We start from the raw sequence: 22998 nt of genomic DNA on the forward strand, positions 1-22998 counted from the left end.
TTATGTGACACTGTAAACACATAGGAATCAAATGTCAATTAAATCCCAAGTGTGGAAAACCAAGCCACACTCCACATCACAATCGTTGTCCGTTACTCTTGATTCTTTGCATGACAAATCAGGCATTAAAAAGGGGTTAAGAACATTTTACGTGGGTGATTACAAACTGATTATCCAAGGTGTTCTCGGTCAGTCTTATTACCGTAACCCTACAAATACAGAGGTGAGCGCCGTGGTAATGCTGCACCATATTACACTTCTGGCGGACCATGCAAATGGCAGGATTCGGAGGGAGAGGGTCTTTAGGGACCATAACCATTTATTGGTAGGCTACATAAAAATATATACTTTATGTCAGACGAGTCCACTTCCTTTTTAATTCTGGGACTGTGCGCTCCGTGCTACTGACAGAGTTCACTGCTGCAGCAACATGTTGCCACTCACTCTGCTTTTTGTTATTGGCGATCCCAATCCCGTGACCGCCGAACCAAACTACTTTTCGGGCCTCCACCTCACCCACAAGTGTCTCCACTTCAACCTCCGGGAAATTTCGCTTTTTTGCTTTTCTCAGTAATTCTGCCATTGTTTCCGACAAGACATAATACTTGCATTTGAGTCTGTTTTATATGCAGATCGCATTCATGATGAAACACTATTAATGCCAGTAAAACAAAAAAAAAGGGGCGTGTAGGCCTACAGGGCGGAACGTGAAGCTGATTCAGCTGCGCACACTTGAGGCACTCTGTGATTTATAAAGCAAAGATTGCGTACGTTGTGCGTACGCAGGGTTTTATAAATCTGAATAATTTTTGGCGCACGCAAAACTTGGCTTTTGGGCGTACGGACACTTTTAGTTACGATCCCACGCACAGTTTTATAAATGAGACCCCAGATAGGCCTAAATTATTACTTATTAGATCTATTATTATAGAAAAAAACTTTCTTGACGAAATATGAACACCATAAACGAAAGCAACAATTAGGTGATAAACTCACCAACGATCCAGAGAAACCAGACGCCCCCACCTCCCCATCCAGCCCAGGGTCACCCGTGGAATAGGTCGAAGGTCAAATTAATTGGTACTTCAGAATCTGTCTGCATTGCATTGAACAGTATGGGTCTACTCATCCTAGATCCTAGAAGTATAGAGTATATTATATAATAATTCAATTGAATATATACAATAAAATATAAATAATATGATTAATGGTTCCTCACACTGCTCCAATCGGCCGACAAGGGGCCCTTCGTTGATGCCGTCAAAATGAAACTGAAACAAACCAACTGCGTCTCGAGAATGATGAAACACTATTAATGCCAGTAAAACACGGAAGCTCTGAATCGCTCGCTCGTATCGATTTTCCCCAAATCAGTCATGGATTTCCTCAGAACGTTGGTTACGTTTTTGAGCTTGGGTACGTTTTTTTTGTTAAACTAACTAACCAGGACACTAGAAACAAATGAAAGATTTAAGTGTTTTTTGTTCTAGTTCTGGTAGGCCTATGCTATTTTGTCGATGCATCTGCTTTGAACCTATTCATTATCATACAACTTGGATAATCATGGTGTTGGTTCTCTACTTTAAGATACAAAATTAATGGCCAGAGATGAATCTGTAGTAAATGAGCTACCGTGAAACATCAGGCAGTCTATGACATGGGAATTCCTCATTCCTCGCCCGTCGACACTGCATGTAGTCCTATGGATGGTCGATAGCCTACTACATGATAATATATGTCCTAATCGTAGATTAGGACATATAGGCTATTATCATATATTAGCCTATTATATGTCCTAATCGTAGATTAGGACATATTTTAGGACACGCAGCAAAAATTACAACGTCCTGAAAATTTTTCTCATTGAGTCAATGTTTCAATTTGTATAGATCCATTGGTTATACTTTTGCGCGCGCGTGCGTGCGTGCGTGTGTGTGTGTGTGTGTGTGTGTGTGTGTGTGTGTGTGTGTGTGTGTGTGTGTGTGTGTGTGTGTGTGTGTGTGTGTGTGTGTGTGTGTGTGTGTGCAGGCGCGTGTGTGTCATCAGTCTCCGCTACAAATGCTATAGTGGAGCCGGTATCTAAGAACTATCCTTGCTGTGAAAGCCCAGAGATCATGGTTGATGACCATGAAGACTGTGAACAGACTTGGGAATCAGCAGAGAAAAAGGTGTAACATATAATGATGAATAACATTTATATTTTAATTTCACCTATATTAATTGATATAGTTGAATTAAAAATATAAATGTTGTATGAATTACATTCATTTCAGATCATCGCTACATATCATCCGGACCAGCTGGCCCATCCTCCTGAGTGTCAGGCTCCCTGCACCAGCGTTTCCTCAGTGAAGATCAGCATGGACAAATGTCTTAATGTCCAACACAAGATGTTTTGCTCGGTATGTTAACTTTTACATTATTTGACCTGCTGTAACCTACAATAATATAGTAGCCTACACTTCTCATGTTGATATTGGGGCAGGGTAGGGTAGGAAGCTAGCCTGGCTCTGCCCGCCTAAGTACTTCCGCTCAATTTGAATTTCCCCTCAGTACTACGTCTGGGTCTGCGGTATGTTAGTGGGTTTTCTCCTTCCAAATTTTTCTGCGTCCAAACAGCGAACAGAGGGAGTGGCTGACAACAATAACGTTAAAGTCAGCTTTCGTTGACGGACATCTTCACAGTACAGTGTTTGGTTAGTTTACAGCCTGCACGCAGCGTGATTCCCGGCCAAACGTTAGCGATTGGTTATGGCAGATCCAGAGGGGCACTGGGCAGATCTAATAGTTTTAAACTTCAACAGACACCCGCCTTCAAGTGAGTTAAGGTTTGTCAATTGAGTAGGTCCAGACTCTCAAATGAAATGAAGTACGAGTCTGGTAGGACCAGGCTAGTAGCAAGCGGGTCATAATGTCATTCTCAAATATTCATAACGTTAGTCTACTGTTTGACATAATTTATGGTAGGCTTACTACGATACAATTTAGACTAGCGCCACTGTGATATAATCTTATAAAAGATAAAAAAGATAAATAGAATTGGGCGAAATGACATGTGTTGACTACCCTGCCTTACTTCAACAGCGCTCAGACGGAACCATAAATGAGAAGAATACAAATTACATCGCAATCACGAACAACTGCCCAGAGACTCCAAAACCGAATGCAAGATCAGCGGCTTCATCACATAACAGTTACAATGGTAATAATTTATAATGACACATTTTATTTGAAAGACTTTTGAGGACAATCAAAGACATACATATATAAACATACATATGCACAAACACACACCCTGAGACACAATATTATTACAACTTTATTCAAGACACAGGAAGGTCCACATATACAACATGCTACATATATATATATATATATATATACATATATATATATATATATATATATACAGTATATATATATCTATACATATATATATATATATATATATATATATACAGTATATATATATATATATATATATATATATATATATTAGTGGTGGGCCGTTATCGGCGTTAACGATTGCGTTAACGCAAAACTTTTTTCGTGCGATAAAAAAAATATTGCCGTTAATCTATTTTCAAACACTTCCTTGTTCGGACCCATCACGTGACTGAAATAACCAATCAGAAGCTAGAATTTAGACTGAGGTAAACGTGAGGGAATCAGAGAGGCAGATTCAACAGAATATCCTGACTGTGTTAAATATGTGAACATGTAAATATGTAATAATTCTGTAACATAAATATGTAAATGATTAACTGACTAAAAATTTTAAGTACATTTCTAGCAAATTAACTTTTACATTTTGCATTCCCCTTGCTGGAACTGGGTTACTCAATCACACTCAGGCGTTGGTTAATGTCTGTGGTTATTCCACAAAGGTTCTCACATGCAGTCGACTGCTCACTCACAGCATTTTTCATGGAGGATATCACTGCACTTAGGCGTTCAATCCTACTAACCAGGCAAGAGACATCAAGGCTATTAAAAGTCACTGGTGGTAAATCATCCAAGTGATAGGACACAAAGCGAGGAACATCCTCTCCAACCTCATTAGGTAGTTTCAGACAACTCTTAACATTGTTGGCATCTTCTGTTGTCCTTTGTGAGCTACACAACGCTGCCCCGTGCCAGGACACAGTTCAAACAGGACCTTCTTGGAGCTTTCAATCCACTCTGATCCAAAGTGATTTACAGCCATCAGGATAATGTCATCCTGAGGCACAGTCTTCAGTTTGACAGCAAGGAAACTTAACAGTTCATCTTCCACAATAGTTTTGCCATCAATAGTGGTGTAGATCTCAGGTTTAATCCTTTGATAAGACGCTGTGCTGCTGTGTCAACATCGGCGGCCATCTTGCCATCTTCCGCTTTCTTCCTCTTCTTCATCTGTGGTTCTGCAGGGTCAGACAGGAGCACAAGGCTTCTCTGGTGCTTCGCACGCACGCACGTCGCACTCACGCACGCACTCACGCACGCACGCACGCACGCACGCACGCACACACACACACACACACACACACACACACACACACACACACACACACACACACACACACACACACACACACACACACACACACACACACACACACACACACACACACACACATACATACATACATACATACATACATACATACATACTAGGGCTGTCACTTTTTCCAAAAATGAAATTCGAACGAATTTCGAATGTCCATAATTAAAGGTTGGGTACGGAATTCGCTTTTTTGGCCATTTTTGCAAAATTACATGAAATCCTTATCATAACCCGCTTACTGGTTATGACATCTGGTGCAACCATAGCCGCGAGAACGTATTCTCAGCAGGGGATGCTGGAAAAAAAAACCCGGCCTGCACTTGACTCGCAACACGTCACATTGATAAAAAAGATATATAGCAGCGCAGCTCAATTACACCAGTGCATGCGCGCACAGTTGAAAATCGATCGTTGTGTTCACTTCCTTCACACCATGGTTCACATCCAGCTGCTCACAGAACAAGTTTAGCGCACCACCGCTACCCTCACACTTTTTCAAATAACCTTTTTTCAGCACTAGGTCATATGAGCATTAAATAAATGCTGCGTCTTAACATGCCTTGGACAGCAGCGAGGATGATTCGCTTTGCCACGGTCCGAAACAGTTCGGAGCGACCACAGCCAGAGCGAACACAGCGGGGCAGAGGAGTGTCAGGAAGTCTTTGGTGTACACATCAGTACGGCCTATTTGCACTACTGTTTAGTGGCAATGCAGTGTTTTATTCTATGCCTTTTTATTTTCGTATATTATTTCAATTAATACAATTTATTTATTCATGAAATCAAGATCTGGTCTTCAAATCTTTTTTCCAAATATAGGTCGTCTTACAATGGGGTTTGTGTTTATATTCGGACCAATACGGTACAGCGGGCGCTCACATGACGTTAAGCATTTCCTGGTGCATAATGTGACGCTTCAGAACCTAAAATCCGGTTTCTCCCCGTCGACACGACAACACATAACCGGCGTTTTCAGAAATCTCCACTTTGGCCGGAGTTTTTAGAAATGATCGTTTTCTGTGATAAGACAGGGCCTCGGACAGGGGGTGTTGCAGCACCCCTACTTCCCGCGGTACTGGGTGCACAGCTGAATGTAGTGCCATGTTGTTAAACGAAAACCTACGCTAGCCTGGCTCGCTCTCGCGCATCTCTGTTCGCGCTCGTGCATGATTGCGCGTCCAGGTACTTGGAATGGGTGGAGTCAGAGGCCCCGTCCACACGAAGCCGATTTCATGGCGAAACCGCAAAGGTCTTGTACGGTTCGGCCTTCCGTCCACACGAAGCCGGCGAATCCGCTGACCGAAACCGCAAACTTCTGAAACCACCCTCGGAGGTGGTTTCAAATCTACCCGGTTTCGTTTTGGATTCGTGTGGACGCCTGAAACCGACTGAAACCGTAAACCATGACGTCATCGCCCCAGCCCTTGACCCTAGTCTAGCCAATACCTGTTAAGCCCGCGGAGTCTCACCCTTTATGCGCATGCTCGCCTCTTCTTACTATTTATTTTTGTAGCAGAAGCGGCGCCCCTTATGGGCCTGGAATGTGTACTACAGCGTTTCTACAGATCTACCCGGTTTCGCTTGACTCCGTCTTTACGGAGATACTCCGAAACCGGATAGATCAAAACCGTAACGGTTTCGGCTTCGTGTGGACGGGGCCAGAGTCAGCGTTGAAGGAGAGGGGGTAGGACCATTTGAGTTGTGTATTTTCAAAATCTGCTGGCGTTTCGCAAATCGCGTACCCAACCTTTAATTCGAATACATTCGAATACATTTGACCCCCCCCCCCCCCCCCCCCCCATAGAACACGACAACGGTCTTGATTTTTGACGTATACCTACTGAATTCATAACAGCACAGGATATAAACACATCTTTGATAACACATTTGTAAACACAACAAGAGGAAGCTCCGACACACAAGTGCGGCTGTCTTTTACACATTAATAATAACTGCTCGGAGCGCGATATGCGGAGCGCATGTCGTCCATGCGGACACAGCCTATATAAACGAACAATCTGTGAGGCCGACCTCCAACACGGCATGCTGCTCTTTTTATTCCTTACGGAAAGAAAATTACAAGTAGTCTCGCAGCTCTCCGTTACCGCTGCAGCTGCTTCTGTCAGCCGTGCTGTATAAGTCCCCAAACAGGCTGCCCATCGCGCCCAGCGCAGCAGCGGACTTTTCTCACTGTCGTGTGCGATCAGTGTCGGTCTCGGTTTCAGTGAGCTCGTGTGAGAGGCTTTCAGTCATGAGATGTTTCTGTGCAGGGGAAAGGTGCACTAACCGGGAGAAGCGGGGATCCAGGAGGGCCGCTTTATTGAGGAAAAGCCACTCGCCGCTCTCTTCTTTATAGCGCATTTTTACAGTTCGAATGGAGAATTACACTTCGAATTCGAACTTTTCACCCCACCTTCGAACGAATATTCGAACTTCGAATAAAAAGTGACAGCCCTAATGCATACATACATACATACATACATACATACATACATACATACATACATACATACATACATACATACATACATACATACAGGGGCGCCGAAAAGGGGGGGTAAAGGAGACGGATTCTAGGGGCCCATGATGGAGGGGGGCCCAGAGAGGCCCCTAATGATGATGAAATTATAATACAGAAAAAATAATGACACTAAGTTTCATTCTTTTCATGGGGCCCAAAATCCCTAGCGGCGCCCCTGCATACATACATACATACATACATACATACATACATACATACATACATACATACATACATACATACATACATACATACATACATACATACAGCTTAACCTGCTATGATAACAGGGTGGTTATTAGGTAAAATACTCTAGTAAGAATTGTATAATATGTATATTTAGTTCCTGGTTAGCCGTCATCCAGAATAGTGCGTTTGTTTTTCTTTGCTTAGTCTTCAATTGTTCTAATGCTGTGGTTCAGTTTCAATGAAACTTTGCACAATATTAATTTGAAGATGCATTCAAAGCCGTTTATCAGCTAAAATTTAAGTGGGTCACTTTGTTTCTGTTTCCAGTGAAAGCACTCACTCCTTACAGCCACGCTATAACTTCCAGCGCTGCTCTAAATCTTTAGCGCTCTTCACAGCACCATCCATTGTAACATCGAAACAGCACCTAAAATGTATTCCTTCATTGTGTGTCACTTCCACTCACATTATTTTTTGATAAGGGGCTAAAAGTGTCAACCAAATGTCATATGATATAATATATAATGGATATTATATTGAATATAATGTTATCATATGTTGTTTATCATCCACTGTAGGCTGGGTACCTGGTCCACTGGCATGTGTTTTCACTTTGATCTGCGTGGTAATTCCTTTCTACTGTGCAAGACGAAACGGTGGTAACCACATCCAGGCTAACCAATGAGTTAAACACCAGCGACCAAGGACACTGAGTGGTCCCACTCCCAGCCTCATCTCATGGACCAAGCTGAGGAGATTTTCCTCATTCTCTCTCTTTCTGCTGCACTTTATCTCCTCCCTTCCCCTTGGACGTCTCTGTTTAGAATGTTATAGGAAGGCTTTGAACCCGAGTTTAGCTAGCAATATACAGTTACCTTATTATTATTATATTTCAGAAAGGGAAAAAGGGAACTGAAGTAGCCAATAGGTCCCTCCTTTTGTTGCGCGTTATTATTGTTCTTAACTTGGAAATGTTTCATAAGCAATAGAGCAAATTCAAGAAAATGAATGTGGTAAAGTATGTGGGGTTTCTGAGCATTCTGGGTCTGTATTCCAATAGCCGTTTCACACCAATTCTATTCCCCGACGCTTCCTAAATCTCCAGATGTTCTCTTTGATCCCTATTATACCTGCTGTCCGATAAGCTAGAAAAGGAGCCTGTGGAGGTTTTACTACTGAATATTTACAGCCCCACTGCACTTCAGCGATACACCAGCCTACAACGTTGGCGAGGGAAGTGCTTAAAACAAAGAAATTCTGAATTTGAATGTTCATGTGAACACACTGTGCTTTTGGTTTATTTCAGGGTGTACGTCTATTTTAATCAAAGATCAAATAGGTGCTGCAACACTGGGTTTTTCGACTATCTACCTCCTTTCTATAAGCAAAACATTTATGAACTACTTTTATAAAGGTTGTCAATAATAAATGAATAAGCTAGATTAGCCAAGTTTAATAATGTAGTATATGTGCAATGACCAAAATGTGAGGAAAGGGGCATGTTACATCACTACATTTCCTGATGAAGAAGAAACGGTTCTCATGGTCAGCCAACAACTTGAAATATGTAGAAAAACACTTGATTAAATAGCACTAATAATGTGATGGTGCTGTTGTGCAAACTAATATCTCAAAGAATTTACATTTGATACTGATTGTGTAAGCCATATTTTGTTTCTATATACAGTTTGTTCAAGTGCGTGCACTTTTACCTGCCATCTGCTTTCTCTTTTTTTTTCTGCTGACCTTACCTTATAAAACACATTTGACAATGCACTTCAATTGTAGTTTGTCTCTTCTTGCTGTATGGTTAATGGTAGCTTATAGGTGCATAGTGCTTCATTATTTTAATGTGAGTATTTGAAAACCTTTGAGACTGCAATAGGCCTATGTCACACTTCCTGCTTCCGGAACCCGTAGTAGGGTAATCCAACTTCCGGTCGCTTCTAGCAGCAACAACAATGGCAGCCCCCGTTCGCAGTTGTTCTTGTAGTGTACCGTGTTGCTCTACATCAGAACGTCTGATGTCTACATACTCAGCTTCCACGCTTTCCCGAAGGACGAAATAAATCTTGGTTGAGATTAATTTTTGCCCAGTACTGTCCTAACATGCGAGTGATTCTAGACTGCACAGAAATCCGGTGTGAGGCACCCTCATCACTCACCCTCCAGTCTGAAACATTCTCCCACTACAAGAATACCAACACCTTCAAAGGTCTGATTGGCATTGCTCCATGTGGAGTTATCACCTTAATTTCTAAGCTGTACACTGGTTCCATATCAGACAGAGAAATCACACAGCAGTCAGGAATCCTACTAGTCTACTTCAGCCAGGAGATGCAGGCATGGCTGACAAAGGCTTTTTCATCGACAAGATGCTCTCTGAAGTTGGGGCCACCCTCATAATGCCGCCATTTAAAAGAGGCGCCAGGTTCACCAGTGAGGACACCGAAAACACCCAGAGTATCGCCCGACTTAGAATCTTGGTGGAGAGGGCCCTCAGAAGGGTCAAAGAATATCATATCTGGGACACGACCATTCCTCTGACTCTTTCAGACTCTGTCAATCAGCTGTGGGTAAATTGTTGCTTGATATCTAACTATCAAGGTCCTTTAGATGTGAAGGGTGATGTCCCAGTGTTACACATTAAAACACATGACGTCACATGACTATTTTCAAACGTTTAATAATGTTCTTTGTTTACATTTAGCAGAAAGAAATTAAAATGAAATGGTGTGTGTTTGTGTCCGTCCTTTTCAAATGTTTATGTAATGTTTGTTTTCAGTTCTTTTTTTAAAATATAAATTAACATATATACATATTTACATTTAACAGAAAGAAATGAACCTATCCTGGAACCGTCACCTTATCGTGGTGGAGAGGTTTGCGTGTCCCTGTGAACCTGAGGGCTGTGTTGTCTGGAGCCTTGTGCTCCTGGTAGGGTCTCTCATGGCAGAGTGGTCTCTGGTGAGGGGCCAGACTAAGAATGGTTCAAAAACTCCAATGAATAACGGAAAAAGAGGAGATGTGACCCGGCCTGGAGGAAGCCAGGGGCCCCCGTCTGGATCCAGGCCCAGACGGAGGGCTCGATGGCTTTTGCCACGGAGCCCGGTCGGGCACAGCCCGAACAAACTACGTGGCACCCCCCCTCTCTTCATCCCATGGGCCCACCACCTGTGGGAAGACCCGTTGGGGTCAGGTGCGCAGCCACATGGGTGGCAGCGAAGGTCAGGGGTCTCGACGGACCAGACCCGGGCGGCAGAAGCTGGCTCTGGGGACGTGGAACGTCACCTCGCTGTGGGGAAAGGAACCGGAGCTTGTGAGGGAAGTGGAGCGCTATCAGTTAGATCTGGTGGGGCTTACCTCCACGCACAGTCTCAGCTCTGGTACTGTACTCCTGGATAAGGGTGAGGCGCTGGGCGGGTGTGGGGATACTCATAAATCCCCGGCTGAGCACCGCGGTGTTGGAGTTTACCCCGGTAGACGAGAGGGTCGCCTCCCTGCGCCTAAGGGTTGTAGGGGGGAAAACTCTGACTGTTGTTTGTGCGTATGCACCAAACAGCAGTTCAGAGTACTCGGCCTTCTTGTAGACCCTGAATGGAGTCCTGTATGGGGCTCCAGTAGGGGACTCCGTAGTTCTGCTGGGAGACTTCAACGCCCACGATAATCTCATGATTGCTTTTTATTTTTAAATAAAAATGTTTGCCCTACACTATTTTTAAAGATGAAATGCAAGCAGGTTCATCCAAAATGGGAACAGAGCCAAGCCCAGTTGAAAAAGAACCGGAAGGGCCGCCACCGCCGAAGGAGCCGGAACGCGTGTCTGGCCGAAGTGCTGGTCTGCACTCATCGTTCTTGACTGCAGAGGTCCCGGACAAACAAACAGAGATATGCAGGTCAATGGTGGACATCAATAACTCTCTGTTAGCGATTAATGAAACATTGAAACTAATCAATGAGAACTTGAAGAATGCTACATAATTAAATTGGTTTGCTGTACTTTGATCTCTGTCCAAAAAATAAACTTATTGCTTACCCTTTAAATATTAGAAGAGCCGAATTAAATCCACCCTTCGTCGTAGAGCTCGAGCATGTGGCGCCTGTGGCCAGGGATCTCTGGGCATCGGGTCATCTGGCTGCAGGTCGGCAAATGGCACCCCATTTGCCAGCGCAATATTATGCAGAACCCTGCATGCTAAAATAATATTGCAGGTCTTTTCTGGGCTGTAGAGCAACGTTCCCCCCGCTGACCCGATGGACATCCACCTGCCCTTGAGTAGGCCTATACATCGCTTCACTGTTGCCCTTGTGCGCGTGTGAGCGCTGTTGAAGTTGCGCTCCTGATCCGTGTTCGGATGAGCCAGAGGATTTATTAGGTACTCGTTCAGGGCATAGCCTTTGTCACCTAGATAAATCACATCAAACTTTTAGTGCGATGTCTTAAACGTTTTTCAAGAGAAAAAAAAGTGTGACTGCAGCGTAACTCACCGAGGAGATGACTCTGACCATGTAGTGCGCCCTGATGTAGACGATGCCCAACGTTGCTATTTTGGAAAATAAAAGAATCGTCCGTGCCCCCAGGCCATCGGGCTACCATGTTCAGGATTGACATTCTGGCATCGCAAATAATCTGAACATTAACTGAATGGTAGCTTTTGCGGTTGATGTATGCGTAATCATTAATAGATGGTGGCTTCATACGCACATGGGTACAATCAACCGCACCAATCACATTTGGAAACCTAGCAATAGCATAAAAATCCTGTTTGATTCCAGTTTGCTGATCGTTATTATATGGGCATTTAATATAACGTTCGGAGAGGGACATTATAGCTGCCAAAACTGCTGGCATGGTTCGGCTAATACTTGGCTGGGAAATACCAGACCTAGTTTTTCATCTTAAGGATTCTGATACCGCCGCGCTCGGTTCAGACTCCTTTCTTTTTAGGAAAGAAAGGAGTCTGAACCGGAAAGTGTTGGTGTTTTGAGAAGGAATCCGCTTTAGCCTTAGTTAGGTTCCCCCCCCCCCTTTACAGCGCTGCCCTTCCTTAGGAAAGGCTCAATTAGGATCCCCTCTTAGATTTAGTATAGTTTGGTTAAAATCTACTCTTTATTTAATCTTGTCAATCTTACATCTATCCTCTTCTTTCATTGTCTTTTCTCTTCAAATCTATATTCAGTTGTAAAAGTTATTGTGTTTATTGGACCTAAAAAGAAATCTACCTGACTACATTTGTAGTAGGTTAACTCATCGTTCGAGTCCTTTTCCCTGTCGACTCCTCGACACAGGCAAAGCCGAACGACGCGCTCTCCCAGCTGATCCCTCACGGTAAGTGGCACATATTACAAGCAATGGTTGATTGTGACTGACGTGTATAGAGGGTGACAAGGCAGAGACGTAAAAGAGGTTTTGTTAATCCCAAGGCAAAAAGATACATCATTGTTTCGTGTTGACCAAGAGAGACCTTGATCCCGCTAAACGGGGGTCAGGTCTGAATTCGTATTAAAGCAACTGTTGTGAAGGGACTTAACAGAGTGACCTGGGTCGGACCGGGTTAAGACTGAGCCGAGCCGGGCCGAGCGCCTCCGTGAAACCGACGAACCACGGAAACAAGTGGGTCTCGACCTAGGTTGGTCCCAGGGAGCGTACGTGCGACACACACCCACACCTCTGCGGAGCGGTGTGTCGTACGCAATAGTTCCCATAAATCACCGCGCGTGCAGTGTGAACGCTCGACAGAACAATGAGGTGTCAGAATTACGGCATGGCACCGGGAAGGGAACCTATATGCTAGGTTCTCAATTTAGATTCAGAAGTAGTGGGTTCAACTTTCAAATGCCACTGCTACTGCTGTAACGCTTTGATACAACGTCAGTGTTTCATAGTAGGATATTTTTTAACTGATAAGTTGCGGCACATATGTATACTGACTCATGTATCGTTTACGGTTTACTGTTTTTGAGAACAGCGTGATCTCAAGACGGCTGCATAGGCCCACCAATATCGACCTTTGGCTTTGTATACTGGTCTTGATTTCTCTTCACAATAGATTGGTTAATACAGATGATTAAGGAAAGGAACTTCAACTTGGTTGCACTACAGCGTTGTTAGGTTTGGTTGTCATTCAATGCGCATGGCTGAGGCAATGCGCAAGGAGGGATGTAGTGTGAAATTAAATAAATCAAGGTGGATACGGTAAATAAAAAATTTAAAATAGAACTGTCATGCCAAGGTTGAAATCAGCTCAGAATATGGAATGGGACACTCAAAGCCAAAATTCAAAATCTGTGCAAGCACTAAATAGAATTGGTTAGATGCAATTATTATTATAACTTTTTTCAAGACACATCTATACACACACGTATACATATACACACATCTATACACACACACATCTATATACACACATAAAACATTTAAGAAGGAATGCAAATGAGGCATTATCAATTATAGTACAAACATATTTAAAAACATACAATTTTCAGGTCCAATGTTTCCAGAAGCAAGATGAGTACCTGTTACGTATTTTAAGAATCTAAGCTTCCCTCACTTGTCCACTAGGAAGTAGGACCAAACATATAAGCTGCGTTACCCTCACATAGCCACAAGGGGAGCATGACGTTATTGAAGGCTGCTCCCTCTTCACCTTTAATTAAAGGTTGGGTAGGTGATTTGCGAAACGCCAGCAGATTTTGAAAATACACAACTCAAATGGTCCTACCCCCTCTCCTTCAACGCTGACTCTGACTCCACCCATTCCAAGTACCTGGACGCGCAATCATGCACGAGCGCGAACAGAGATGCGCGAGAGCTAGCCAGGCTAGCGTAGGTTTTCGTTTAACAACATGGCACTACATTCAGCTGTAAGTTGCACCCAGTACCGCGGGGAGTAGGGGTGCTGGGGGTGCTGCAACACCCCCTGTCCGAGGCCTTGTCTTATCACAGAAAACGATCATTTCTAAAAACTCAGGCCAAAGTGGAGATTTCTGAAAACGCCGGTTATGTGTTGTCGTGTCAACGGGGAGAAACGGGATTTTAGGTTCTGAAGCGTCACATTATGCACCAGGAAATGCTTAACGTCATGTGAGCGCCCGCTGTACCGTATTGGTCCGAATATAAACACAAACCCCATTGTAAGACGACCTATATTTGGAAAAAAGATTTGAAGACCAGATCCGGTTTTTATGAATAAATAAATTGTATTCATTGAAATAATATACTGCAATGTACTTCTTGGAAAGAGGGGTCGAATCCAAAGGAATAGCTTTAAAGAGACTTTATTTGTATAAAGTATTTTCGGTATGGTAAACTGATGCTCTGAAGTAAAGAGAGATTGGAGATGTGCCTTAGCACGTGCGAGAGTGTTCTCCTAGCTGATCCTAACCACAAACCCACGTATGGTAATCGCTGCCGGGAGAGTTCTAAAGTTTGTGGCCAGGTGGTCTTCTTTATGGACTCAGCGAGGACCGGAAGACTTGGAGAGGAACCGGTGTGACGTAATCCTCGGTTTTCCTCGCCTGGTCTGTGATGCTGCCCTCTGTGGCTAAAGTATCTATTGCAGCCTTCAGTAATGTCCTGCTTTCCCTTGTGGCTATGTGTAGTATTTACGGCTTATATATTTGGTCCTACCCCCTATTGGTTAAGTGAGGGAAATACAGCTTGTGTTCCTAAAATACGTAACAGTCCCTCCTTGGTCATCTTAGATGACCATACAATAATATTTTAGATCATAAACACCATTTACCACACCGAAAACATAGTCAAAGTAGAATCTATCATCAACACCATCAACCGTCGCGGAAAGACCTCTTGAAGAGAGGGGAAAAACCACTACGCGTCCCCATAATACTGAGACGGCATTCACGTTGTGGGTCTTGTTGAAAATACAGGTCATTATTTAACAATACAACAATGAACATGAATCTTGTTATCATACAATCACATGGCCAAACAGCACACAAACAAAACTATCAATAGAAATCCTGAGCTAATACTTTTGGTCATGTGCTACAAGGTCATAAAATATTCAACAGGTGCAAAAGTAACGTAAAAATTGGTGGTCATAATACAATTTTTAAAATTTCAAAAGGATTGATAAGCTAACATGGATTTGGGGGGTTCAGGTGATCTTCGTGTATTGGTGCGCCGGTTCATGTGGGTGGTTTGGGCATGGATTTGGGGAGTTCAAGTGATCTTCGTGTATTGGTGTGCCGGTTCCTGTGGGTGGTTTTGGGCGATGTTATTACTGTAGTCATTGTTTTTTCTGTCGCCGTCGGGTCTGTAATTCATGAACCCAAGACTCGTCCCTCCTTGTCAAGGGCTCATCTCAGAGAGGTTACTCCTACACTATGGGAGCCTCCACACAGGTTCTCCGGCGTCGTCGTGTCAGCAACAGGTGGCCTGTAAAACAATCGTCTCAAGGAAGATCAACAGTACCATTATCAATGCAGCGATTCAGAAATAACGAGTTGTACTCGCAACCAAACAATACTATATTATAACAAACACAACTCGTCTTGGTGGTTCAATAATTAATTATTCAAGTAAATCCAGGATATTGATTGTCTTAGACACAGGTGCTACAAATGGTGGCATTTTATTCTATATATTGTAACTGGATAGGTTCGGGTTCCTCAGGTGGTATCTCATTCAACTTCAACTGATTATATCCGATTCCTACGTAAGCATGAATGTCACCTGGCACTTGTGTAGCGCCCACTGTTGTGGGGATCAGCAGATGCAGTAGCCCTTGTGCACAGGGAATACAACGGCAGCCGGTGACAATTAACACGGTCTCTGCATTTATTCCCGCAACGGGCACTTACTGGATCATGCTTTTCCACCTCCCAAACATATTCTCCATCCAACCGTTATTTGATCTCCTCATGTGACTGCTCCTTGCTCGGCGGAGGCAGTTTATCGGCTCCGGGTGTGTCTGCATCTGGTTCTGGAACTTTTGTTTCTATTGTAGAAATACAAACTCATGTACAGCAGTTAGTTGTTCAAAAACATTTCCTATAATTCTATTTTTAATTGTTCTAATGGAAGTCCATTATGGGACCCTAGAAATGTAAGTGTAAGCATGAATCTAACCGTAAGCATTACGTGCAAAGTTAGCTGTGTCAGAGTGATACACTGTACTCACCTTGCTTCTGGAAACATAGGACCTGAAAATTGTATGCGTTTCAAACATGTTTGTATTATAATTCATCTATTTAGTGCTTGTGCGGATTTTTAATTTTTGTTTTGAGTGTCCCATTCCTTATTCTGAGCTGATTTCAACCTTCAACCTTGATTTAATATTCACACTACATCCCTCCTTGCGCATTGCTTCAGCCATGCGCATTAGAATTAACCAATCCTAACAACGGTGTAGTGCAATCAAGTTGAAGTTCCTTTCCTTAATCATCTGTACCTAAACCAATCCATTATGAAGATATATGAAGACCAGTACATACAAAACCAAAGGTCGATAGTTGTGGGTCTATGCAGCCGTCTTGAGACCACGCTGTTGTTAAATGCAGTAAACCATAAATGTTTCATAAGTCAGATGCGCCGTAACTTATCAGAGTAAAAATAAATATCAGACTATGAGACGCTGACGTTGTATCAAAGCGTTACAGCAGTAGCAGTGGCATTTGAAAGGTTAACCCTCTACTGCTGAATCTAAATTGAGCCTATGTTGTCCCTGGCGAGCAGATGTATTGCTAAGCCCTTTCCTATCTTATAAACCTAAAAAGATGAAAAAAGGGAAATTAGAAAGTTGAAATTTGAATGTTCAATATCACTTCTTTGTAACCGTATCTGGTTCCAACAGCTACCTTTATTATACTACCCGATTGTCCTACACTATATGCACATCTGGGCATTAAATATAGGGTGATATTCTAAAACAAAACAAAACCTGAACCTAAAATAAAAATTCAGAAGTTATTGGATAAAGCAAAGTTATTGAAAGTTAATTATAATGAACCATTTTCTAATTATCTTAGTTGTATATGTGGTATGCTTTCAATATCCCCTCGTGTATGTAACAGTCGAGTAACCTCCATTATTTTGGTGGCTCTGGCACACACAAGAGGACATTTACACATGGTATATGAATCCACCATTTGTTTTCATTCTATATTTTACTTATTTTTATTTTCATTTTATCTCTATATACACATTCGTAAGAAAAGCACGAACGAAGATGCATCATAACATGCATCAACAGACCTAAAAATAAGCATATTATTCAACAATTTGAGACCTCAGATGGGATATTTTCCTGTGGAGCCCTTCATTTTCTAAAGGGTCCGCAGAGAGGTCTGCTGAGTGGCCAGGAGTTCCCACACATTCAGAAGTGTTGCTGAGGACAGCTGCCTCACAACAAACCAAAAGCCTTTGTTAACCATATGGTCATCTAAGTCATCCTTCCTTAAGATGTCATAAATATCGGGTTGGCCGTTCCTTATCACTTGCGTCTCTGCGCTTCTCTGGGGATCAAGGATAACGGGCCCAAACCAACACAGGACAACAAAGGAACAGAGTGAGAACTGATTTCCACTAACCTCAAAGGATTTTGAACGACCCTGCAGAATAACAGGGTGACAAGACCACATGGGAAAATACAAACATACAAAACTTAAATTTGAACATTATTAAAAATATCTTAATATTAAAAATCTGCATTTCAATATTAGGCATCATACTTCTGTTATTTCTGTTGTTACCGTAACGTTTTTTATAGTTTGTAATGAAATATATATTTTAATCGTTCTTATTTTGGTATTTTTGGACCTCGTCAGGTTTGTTGAACTATGCATTTCTACCGCTTGTCCTCAGGATCCTCTATTGGGGGGGACTCTTCTGCTCTCCTATGAGGCAGGTTGTCCCAAAACTCTTCTAATAAGAATTCCCAGGCCTGGTTAATCCCCGGACTTCTGTGGACGAGCGGTATGCATGCTATGGACAACTTTAAAGGCTAACCGTTCATGATGCGGAGTTTAGATAATTATTCCTATCTTAAGATCACCGTGTAACTGTCGTATAGGGATCTGGTTTGATGCAAGACCCCTGGGTTGGTGTCCTTTTGTAGGACTTCTTTCGGTTCTGGAATCCGGCATTCCTAATTGTTGAATACAAGATATTGCATGCATATTGGTGGTATGATATTATATCTATTGCAATCGCTCCAATGGAAGCAATAGTTGACCCTTGAACACCTCACGCAGTGTTATTCAGTCTATTCGTCTGTAGTAGCTGATTATTGTAGAATTTAACCCATGTACCTTTAATATTCGCAAAAAACGTATTGTAATTGTGTCTACCGCAGTTGAGCTAACTCCCTCCTTGGGCACCGTTTAAAACCATGTGTACCAGTTATTAATTAGACATATTATTCTAGCAGTTGAACCCCGTGTCTATTTGAACCAGACTGGTTCTCTACCTGTCTTGCTACACAAAACGCATGTTGAATAGACAGAAGCGCTCAGCAACCTGAAAAAAATAAATAAATAATAATAATAATAATAATTGCTGTCCGTGTTTGGCATTCGTTCTTATACTGCCATTTCCTGGGGAGAGAAAGAATTAAGATCAATGCAGAGAAGTAAAAAGATGAGTGTTTGGCAACTATAATGCTTGTGTTGCCACCTCCTAAAGAAAAAAAAAAAAGAATTAATATTTTATGCACAGAAGTAAAATGATGATCGTGGGCAACTGATCATTGTGTTGCCACTCCCTGATTAGAAAAGAGAATATTTGTAGTAATGTTTAACTATTAAAATGATGGATGACGGGTATCTATTACTGCTCGGGTTGCAAAAGCCTGACGAGAAAAGAAAACAAATTTAGTACAAATACAAGACATTTATAGATCGTTTAACCTATTAATGTTGGTGAATTAAAAAACATTCATTACAACCTACACAAATATTTGCGTGCTTTGCCGATATCAACTAGGGACTGGCTTCTTGTATTTCAGCACCCAGACCCTCAAATATACAAACACATATACCAAATTCACATCTGGTTCCAACATATTACCAGGTGTTAGGGGTGGGAGGGGGCAAGGGGGAGGAAGAACAATGAGATAAGACTTCAATTTAACTGACAATAGGAAGGGGTTTAGTCTCCTCCTTTAAGCAATGTAAATAAGGTAGTGTGTGGTAGAGAGCGTTTGAAGGTACAGCCTAGGTGTGTTCCTCTTTATGTTGCAGGGCTGTGCGATTCTATTGTTGCAAGGTAAATTTGGTCTCGTCTGGTGGGGCAGACAATTAAGGGGATTCTTGAGCTGGATGAGGGGAAAACAGTAGATCGGTTACTTGGAAAGCTGGTGGTCGTCTAGTTGGGACTTATAATAGTTATATTTTTGTGGTACATTTGGAGATGTTGAGATGTAATTGGGAATAATCTCGTGTTAACGAGTAGGGGCACTACCAAGAACTACAAATATGGCTGCGGTGCATACTACATACGTATCAGCCGACTACAGAAACTTCTTTGAGTTCTATCTGTCCGGCTGAAAATTGTGGTACCTTATAACATAAGGCTACCACTTAACCGCAATTTGTGTTCTCAATACACTATGGCTCTGCGCTGTGTGTACATTTATATATACACAAGTTATCGTTGTTAAAAATAGCGACAGAGAGAGAGATGTGTCGTGGGAGAGGCTGGGGGGTGGTCTTTATGATGAGGGTTTAGAGGGAGGAAGATTGGTGGTGGGGATGGGGTTCATTAAGACAGTGGAGGAGGAGACGCGGAGAAAGACGGGGTTGGAGTGAGAGAGAGATGGAAGGCCAGTGAGGGGACAGGGTGTTAGACTGGGCCTGGAGGGGGGGTGGTGGGGACTTTTACGAGTGTAAAGGGTTAGGAGGGACTCGTAGATTAATAATTCATCGTTTTTAATAACAAAATATCAACAGACTTGAATATAAAAGTAATCATGCAGTCTTGGATGTTATTAGCGGATCATCAGATAGGTGGTATTTACTCTGACCGTCCGCAATGGAGCTATTGCTTAGGAACACAGACCGTGCCGGCCTCAGGAAAGTTCAGAAGAATGGGAGAAGTTAAAGATAATAATGATTGGAACTCTCGTTAATGTTCTTTTGTGGCTCGATCTTCACAGAGACCGACAGTGGAGGACCTTACCTCGCACCCATAACCATGAACAATCGTTAACGACAAGTACTCAAAACGACGCCAGTGGGGCATTTAAGACAAAGCTATTCTGTGGGGAAGGGGGGGGGTGGGAGACAGGGAAAAAAGGGTGGGGAGGGAATTCACGAGAGGGGGTTTAGGCGGGAGGAAGAGACGAGGAGATCTACGAAGGGGGGGGATTTGGGGGGGTTGGATTCACTACTAAGAACTACAAATATGGCTGCGGTGCAAACTACATGCGTATCAGCTGACTACAGAAACTTCTCAGAGTTCTATCTGTCCGGCTGAAAACGGTGCTACCTTATGGCATAAGGCTACCACTTAACCGCAATTTGTGTTCTTAATACACTGTTTCTGCGCTTTGTGTAAATTTATATGTACACAGATAGCCCTATGAGATCCTTGGATGATAAGGGGAACTACAAATAGAAGTCATTGTTGTTAAAAATAGCGACATAGAGAGAGAGATAGAGAGAGGTGATGTGGGAAGGGTGGGGGTTCGTTCTATTCTCTGGGGAAGGGGGGGGGGGGGGTCTTTATGAGGGGGGGTCTTTATGAGGGGGGGGGGTGGGAGATTGGGACTAAAGGATGGGGAAGGAATTTAAGGGGTGAGGGAGGGCCTATCTTTAGACAGGCAGGCAGACAGAGAGAAAGAGCGAGGAATTGGGAGTTACAAGATTGTACAACGTTAATTACTTTTCAATATTCCATATTGAAACTGTGGAACAACCTTCCTGGTTGCCCAAAAGCAATATGTCTGTACAAACAAAGTGGATTTACAGATTTATCACATGTATACATAAATATTGTTCTCCCATAGATGTTGAATTCTATTAGTTACAAAACTATAGCCAAAATATTATGCGTCAGAAACTATTGCTTTACCGATGGTTTTCAACTTAATGCTATGGATTTATTGATTCGTAGAGGATGAGGGCACTTAATGAGCGTGCGGAATACCTCAAATATTGGAATGAAATATACAATATAATACTTCACGCTATTGACTAGTGAAATGTGACAATTATATACAATTGGCTGAATAAGTAACTGCCAAAACATTGTTATCATTTGAAACAGATGGATTTTTAAGGGAATATTTTTATGGAGAGAGAACATATTTCTAGAGACAGACAGACAGAGCACACCGGGGGTCCCTTTGTGCAGGCTACCATTGCCTTATCAAAACACCCAGGTCAAAAATGACACTTGTTGTCTTCAATAAGTGTGTGCTTGGAGAGAGAGAGAGAGAGAGAGAGAGAGAGAGAGAGAGAGAGAGAGAGAGAGAGAGAGAGAGAGAGAGAGAGAGAGAGAGAGAGAGAGAGAGAGAGAGAGAGAGAGAGAGAGAGAGAGAGAGAGAGAGAGAGAGAGAGAGAGAGTAACACTTAAGTCGAGGCCCCCTGTTGCTCTTGAGCAATGGCGTTTGTTTCAAAAAGGGCTCCGACTACAAAGACTGTGGAGGTACGAACAAAGGAAACGCACGTTTCCAAGACGCGTTGTCCCTTTAAATCGTACACCACGTGGTACATCCAAAATGCTGCAGAAACAAACTAGTTTTGGATCTCTATAAGAAGTATGAGATTCCAGCAAGTTTGTCCCCACGGCGGGTTAGCGAGGGACTTGATAGCAGATGGGTTGTACTGCGTAAGTGCTACCTCTACGGCTGCGTTTTATGCTAACCAAAATTGCACATTAGATGTTACATGAACCGGGCTGTGAGGAATCAATTAGATTTGAACTCCTTGGCTAACGCCGGCCAAGCCTCCGTCCGGTTCAATATGCAACTAAGCTAGATTAACGTTAAAAACCTGACCTTTCCTCGCCCCGCCGTAAGAGTTCGGAAGTTTATGGTCGGTAATAAATATACCTTATGGTGGCCCGGCTGAACTCGAAGCTTATCACCAAATAAATAACACTTAACCACAGGTAATACGTCTCCCACGTTGGTACAAACATTTAGATCTAATCAGGATTGGATACAGTCTATCTACAAACCCATATAAAACACACTCCCAGCCCTTTACTTCGTGAGCTCGTTATTCAATTTCAATCTGTTAGCGTATCCTAGGCCGTTCGTCTAACCGGCTGTATGAATTTAAACCAGTCCGAGATTACACGTCCCCGCAACCAGTCGAAGGCAGTACAAGCTATTCACCTAATGTTACTAATCTAACTATACAGAGTTTAGTCATTGACAACAGGTTCTGTTTACCTTTCTTGTGGCGCCTGTAAGTAGCTTGTACTGCTCCCGACGGCCCCGCGGTCGCAAGTCTCGGTCCGGAACTTTCCAATCACGTCAGGGTCACCAAATTGCAATGTACTTCTTGGAAAGAGGGGTCGAATCCAAAGGAATAGCTTTAAAGAGACTTTATTTGTATAAAGTATTTTCGGTATGGTAAACTGATGCTCTGAAGTAAAGAGAGATTGGAGATGTGCCTTAGCACGTGCGAGAGTGTTCTCCTAGCTGATCCTAACCACAAACCCACGTATGGTAATCGCTGCCGGGAGAGTTCTAAAGTTTGTGGCCAGGTGGTCTTCTTTATGGACTCAGCGAGGACCGGAAGACTTGGAGAGGAACCGGTGTGACGTAAT

The 22998-nt window shown here is 42.7% G+C and overlaps 1 long non-coding RNA gene across 1 annotated transcript; it reads left to right on the plus strand.

The window, feature by feature from the left end:
• Positions 1-1274: 1274 nt before the first annotated feature.
• Positions 1275-9038, plus strand: LOC115554030 (uncharacterized). Its single transcript, XR_003978541.1, has 5 exons — positions 1275-1416; positions 2029-2168; positions 2274-2402; positions 3085-3202; positions 7835-9038. It is a non-coding gene; the product is annotated as an uncharacterized LOC115554030 (long non-coding RNA).
• The last annotated feature ends 13960 nt before the right edge of the window (positions 9039-22998 follow it).

The sequence above is a fragment of the Gadus morhua genome, chromosome 11 (genome assembly GCF_902167405.1).
Source record: "Gadus morhua chromosome 11, gadMor3.0, whole genome shotgun sequence".
NCBI classification, from domain to species: Eukaryota; Metazoa; Chordata; class Actinopteri; order Gadiformes; family Gadidae; genus Gadus; species Gadus morhua.